The following is a 6,000-nucleotide window of genomic DNA, read 5'->3' as shown; positions in this document are numbered from 1 at the left end:
CAAGAAAAGGTATGGGTTCTGCTTCTTTCTCAATGTATTTCATATTTCTTGCCTTAGATTTCTTTGATTGTGTATCTTTGTTGAGATTTGAAAAATATGATGTTTGAACCTGGTTTACTGATGAATTTGTTGAACTTATTGTATGGGTTTTGTTGATTATGTGGTGTTATACTGGGCCCTAGGTTGTACTTGGTGTCATTTGTTGCACACACACATTCTTCAACATGATTGAGATCTTAATGTCATGATTTTAGGGTTTCATTCAAAAATTCTTTTTGGGACTAACTAAGTGCTAATAAATTTGTTGCCCTGTGTGTTCTCCCTTGCTCTTTGATATTACATGATACAAATTGATATGTCTCTATTCAACAAATCAGCTGTGAAAGGAGGTAGTAGCAAAGGAAAAGAACCAGTGATTGATCTTGACAACTTCACATGTCGCTCATCGACAAGATTCTATGATGCTAGCAAGTTCAGATCCTATTCAGCATCACAAGCTTATGAAAACTACTTCATGGATGCTCCCATGTTAGTGGAAAGGGTGCTTGATCAAGGTTCTCTCCTGGATACGAAAATCCTGAAATGGTTTGCCACCAAGGATTGGAACTTCCTCCTCTCCCACTTAGAAGAACCATATGAAAATATGGTAAAGGAATTCTATGCAAACGCCATTTCAGAAGGGGATGAGCTGAAATGTTGGGTTAGAGGACAGCACTTCATAGTAACACCCTACTATCTTGCTAACATTCTACACATCAACCGGCCAATGTTTCCAAAGCCACTGGTGTATGATGACTTAAATCCAAATGAGGAATTACTTCAGGATACTCTAGGAGAAAACTTGGAATTCTCTCCCAATGGGAAATCAATTAGTGTTTCCTCACTTTCTCCGAAATTGAGGGTGCTTACAGCAATCATGTTTCACAATCTCTATCCTCTATCAAGCATCGGGTACATGAATCTCAGAAGAGATTTTTTCCTTCATGATCTGATTACTAATGAAGAGATTGATATTTGTGTTTATATCTTTCATCTCTTGCACAAAACTGCTGCGAGAACTATCTTAAGGAACTGTATTCCTTTTGGTTGTCTCATATCAAGGATATTGAAACTTAAAGGCATTCATCCATCGGAAGATGAGTCTCCCTACTTGAAGCCAAGTCCAATTAACATGTGTACGCTCAACGCTAGCATTGGTCATAGTCGGAAGGGAATCAAGACAGAGAGTCCAACTTCTCATGGTGGATCATGCTCTAGATCATACTCCTATGAAGAGAAGTTAGACAACATTATGGCATCCGTCCATGACTTAAGCACTAAGATGTTCGGACTTGCCTCTTTCCCGCACCATCACAACATCCGTTGTGATACGAAGTTCACTTCCCTCCAAACTCAATTGGACCAAATTCAAAGAAAGTTAGAAGAAAATGAGGACTAGCTATTCCATGACAAAAATGGGGAGATGATGATGATAGGGGGAGTATAATTATAGGGGGAGAAAGAGCTTGATCAAAGGGGGAGTATTGAAGTTGAAGAGCAATAGAAAGAAAAGGGCCTACGCTTAATATTTTGCTTCATATTATCTTATATCAGGATCTATGTTGTGTACTTAAACTATGCTTTATGTTTTGTACCTTTGCTTTGTAGCTCAGTACTTTTAGTTAATGTTATGTATTTTGTTTAGTACTTCACTCTTGTGCCCTTGTTGGATTTTATATCCTTGATGCAATTACCTTTTGTTTTTGTATAGGTTGAGTGTTGGACATGCAAATGATACTTTGCATTGAGTTTTTTAGCTTGCATGTCCGGATGTTCATTCCTTGTGTGAATGATCATTGTGATCACTATTTATAATGATTGTTCCTGTTTGGTCAAGTCATGCTTTAATGCTTTAATCTTAACTACTTGATCGCATTGTGCTTACTCCATATGCATTTCAAGATTTCTGCTTACAATGATCATCTTGTGTTGTTGTTTTTAGGAATACTTGTTCGTATGGTTCAAGAGCTTCACAGTTTCTAGAATTAGGATGTGAGTGAGTTTTGTCAACTGTTCCTAACTCACATGTTAAGTCTAGAGTCTGTTTTAGGGTTTTGTCATGGAATAACCAAAGGGGGAGATTGTAAGGTTGAATTTATTCAATCATGTGTTGGCTTTATTTCGTGCCAAATTTGCTTGTAATTTAGCAATTAGATACCCTATATTTAGGTGGGAATTATGTAAAGGTAGTGTGTGAGAGAGTGTGAAGAAAACTCAAGAAGTGTGCAATTCAAGGGAGTCTAGCGACTGGATCTCGCGACTGGCAAGTCGCTAGAATGGCACACGTGAGAAGCATGCAGGGGAGCTGAAAGGTCACGCCAGCTGTAGCACTACAGGACAAATCTTCCAGTCTGGCCAGGCAGTTAGCTCTCGACTCAAACTCGCTATTCGTTCCAGTCGCGAGGTCGAGTCACCAGAATGCCCTGTTTGGTTGAAATATGACTTTTCGAATTCCTCATACACCCTACTATAAATACCCTTATATCCACGAAATGTTGAGAGCTTCCATAGAGAATTTTAAGAGAGATACCCAAGAGAAAAACAAGATTGACTCATCCATAATCTTCATCCGTTGATTCTCCAAATTCCTCTACTCTTACCCTCTCCATTGACATATCCTTGAGAGGTACATTTAGCCAAATCCTTATCTCACCATACCCATATCAGTGAGGAGGTATTTTGGTGCTTGGGAAGCAGTTCAGAAGGGACTAATTCATTTTGGTTGATGCAATGGGCTATTGCGGGATCCGGTAAGCTAGAGAAGACAGGGTTCGGCGTAAGCCTATTGGAGCAAGAAACTTGGAGGGCTTAGGTGCACTGGGTAGATTAGGCTTGGAGGGTCTTCTGCTATTCATGTATCCCAACTATGTTTTCTAGTGGTTTATTGACCACTTGGAGGGCGGCGGAGAGGTTTTTCCCCGAGTAGTTCGGTTTCCTCTTTGATAACACATTGCCATGTAATCTTTGTATTTGCATCTTTCTTCCCTTTCTCTTTACTTGTTAATTACTGCTGTGTTGGTTATTAATTATGGTTTAGAGTGTGTTACCAATTTGGTTATAGCTTGTGTTTCATTTTTTGCACATATATTGTTTGATTATAAGCTTGTGTTGGTTTTTTTAATTTGGGGGTCTAAACGTTCATAAGTGTTTTACACACTATTTGAACTTTCACATGACAAGTTTGAAGATCTATTTAAGAGGTCAAGATTTTTCCGACAATGATATGAGTGCATAAAGAACAAGCTACGCTCGTAAATGCACAAAGCCATTTGTTCAAAGGTACAGGGCAAAACATGCGTGTGACAAAACACAATAATGCCGATCAAACTTTTTGGATTTTCTACTTTTTATGTGTTTTTGGATTTTTGACACAAAAGCAAGTACAGATTGATAAAAAAAAAATGTAAAAACATTTACAGCAAATAGCAAGCAAACAAAAGTTCTCAAAACATGCTTAAGTGATACCAATGCACACACAACCAAACAATGTCACAAAACATAGGAAGTATTTATGTATAGACATGTTGTAATGCTTATGCATGTGTACCCTTCTTCACCCACACGACACGTGCGTTTGGGGTGATATCCCTAGAGGATTGGGTACTATTGTTGTGACTTTCAAACCTTTTGGTGAAGCTTTTCAAACCTTTTAGTGAAGCTTGTCAAGCAGGTGGTGAATGCTTCAATCATTTTCATCACATCCCTCACTTCGGGATCACCTTCTTAACTTTTTGATTTCTCAGCAGTCCAATTCCCTTTGCCATGTCTTGGTCCTCTTGACCTTTGAGCACTTGCATTCTTTAATGCTTGAATCTTAAGGCAATTAGGTCTGGTGTGTCCTTGAATTCCACAATGATGGCAGAAATGTTGAGTTCTCGGATCTCTTTGTGATTTTGGAAGTGATTTCCCTTTAGTCTTAGGTTTGACCATTGATTGATTAGGAGGCTTTGTCAAAATCCTTTAGTCTGTCACATTCCTCTTCTTCTCTACCTTCACTTTCTTAACAATAGTAATTTCTAACATTAGTTCCTTAGCTTTCACAAACTTCATATCCTTGGACATATTGGCACTCGAACTGCTTTCTCCGATGTATCCCAATCCACTTTTATCGGAGAAAGGTTTTTTATGAGCAAGCACATCATCAAGCTTCTTGGAGGAAACCCGCTCTACTTTAGCATTAGCTTGAATCACCTCAAGCTCAAGGAATTTGATCTTCGAATAGGCTTCGGTTATCTCTCTATTCAACGTCTCAATTTCACACTTAGTCTCCTTGTACCGCACTAGAAGACTTCTATAATCTTGCTCTGCTCTCTTCATTTTCTTAATGGCTACTTTAGCCACTTTTGCATATTCACCGATCTTCTCAAGGAGGGAATTGTAGGTTTCTTGCAGTCCCACTGTTCTTTCATCTTCCTCATCATTGGATTCCTCTACTATCCCTATTGACTCCAATTCATTGTGCTCACCAATCTCCTCCACTAACACACTTAAATCATCCCAAGATTCCACGAAAGTAATGGTCATGAATGCTGAGTAGTTTCCCTCTCCATCACAGCTTTCTTTTGAGTCTGAATTAGAGGAGTCAGTGTCACTAAGAGTAGTGGCATACACTTTACCCTTCCCTCTCAAATAGTTGGGACACTTCTTCTTAAGATGTCCATGATCGTTGCATTCATAGCATGTGATTCCTTGAGAGGATTAAGAATCCTTCCCATCTTTCTTTTTAAATTCCTTTTTCTCCTTCCAAGAATTTGGGAATTTTCCCTTCTCAGCAAACTTTCCATTCTTTTTGAACTTCAAGAACTTTCGAAAGTTCTTCACAAGATACCCCACATCCTTTTTGACTTCATCCTCATCCGATGAGTCTTGAGCATCCACCCTCTCATTGATTGTCTTTAGAGAAAGAGATTTGCTCTTCCTTTGTGATGGTAGAGATAGCTCATAGGTTTGAAGTGAGCCAATAAATTCTTGAACATTGATCTCATCAAGGTCCTTGCTTTCTTCGATGGTAGTAACCTTTGCACGGACGCTCTCCAGCAATGATCGTAGGATCCTCCTCACAATCTTGGAGTCCTCCATCTTTTCACACAAGTTGAATTTCCCAATAACCACTTCATTTGGCTTCCCATAAAATGAGTCAAATGACTCGTCTTCACTCATCTTCAACTCCTCGAAGCGTGTGGTTAGCATTTGCAACTTGGTGTCCTTCACCTTTTTGGTGCCTTCATAGGTCGTTTCCAATATTTGCCATGCCTCCTTGGCAATTGTAACGTGAGAAATCCTGTGAAATTCATCTAGGGAAACACCACAGAAAATAGCATTTAGAGCTTTGCTATTAGCATTAGCTGCTGCAAGAGCTACCTTATCCCATGTGGATTTGGCAGCCTCCGGCCTAGTCCATCCAATATCTACAACATCCCAAAAACTCTCATCAATAGAACATAGGAATGCCCTCATACAGACTTTCCAAAATGTGTAGTTGCTTCCATCAAAATATGGGGGAGCATTGAGCGATTGAGATTAATCCATCTCAAAAGGGGTCTAGGATCGCACTTAGGTAATTAAACCACAGCAAGTGCACCTGCTCTGATACCAATTGAAAGTTTAAATAGTGTGTAAAACACCAATAAACGTTTAGAACCCCAAATTTAAAATTAGCAACACAAGCTTATAATCAAATAATATATGTGCGGAAAATGAAATATAAGCTTTAACCAAATTGGTAACAAACTCTAAACCATATTTAATCACAAACACAGCAATAATTAAAAGGTAAAGAGAAAGGGAAGAAAGATGCAAACACAAAGATAACACGGCGATGTGTTATTGAAGAGGAAACCGAAGTACTCAGTGTAAAACCTCTCTGCCACCGTCCAAGTGGTCAATAATCCACTAGAGAATGAAGTTGAGATAAATGAATAGCAGAAGACCCTCCAAGCCTAATCTACCCAGTGCACCTAA

Source organism: Quercus suber, unplaced genomic scaffold (genome assembly GCF_002906115.3).
Source record: "Quercus suber isolate HL8 unplaced genomic scaffold, Cork oak 2.0 scaffold_431, whole genome shotgun sequence".
In the NCBI taxonomy this organism is placed as follows: domain Eukaryota; kingdom Viridiplantae; phylum Streptophyta; class Magnoliopsida; order Fagales; family Fagaceae; genus Quercus; species Quercus suber.
This window is presented reverse-complemented; position numbering follows the sequence as displayed.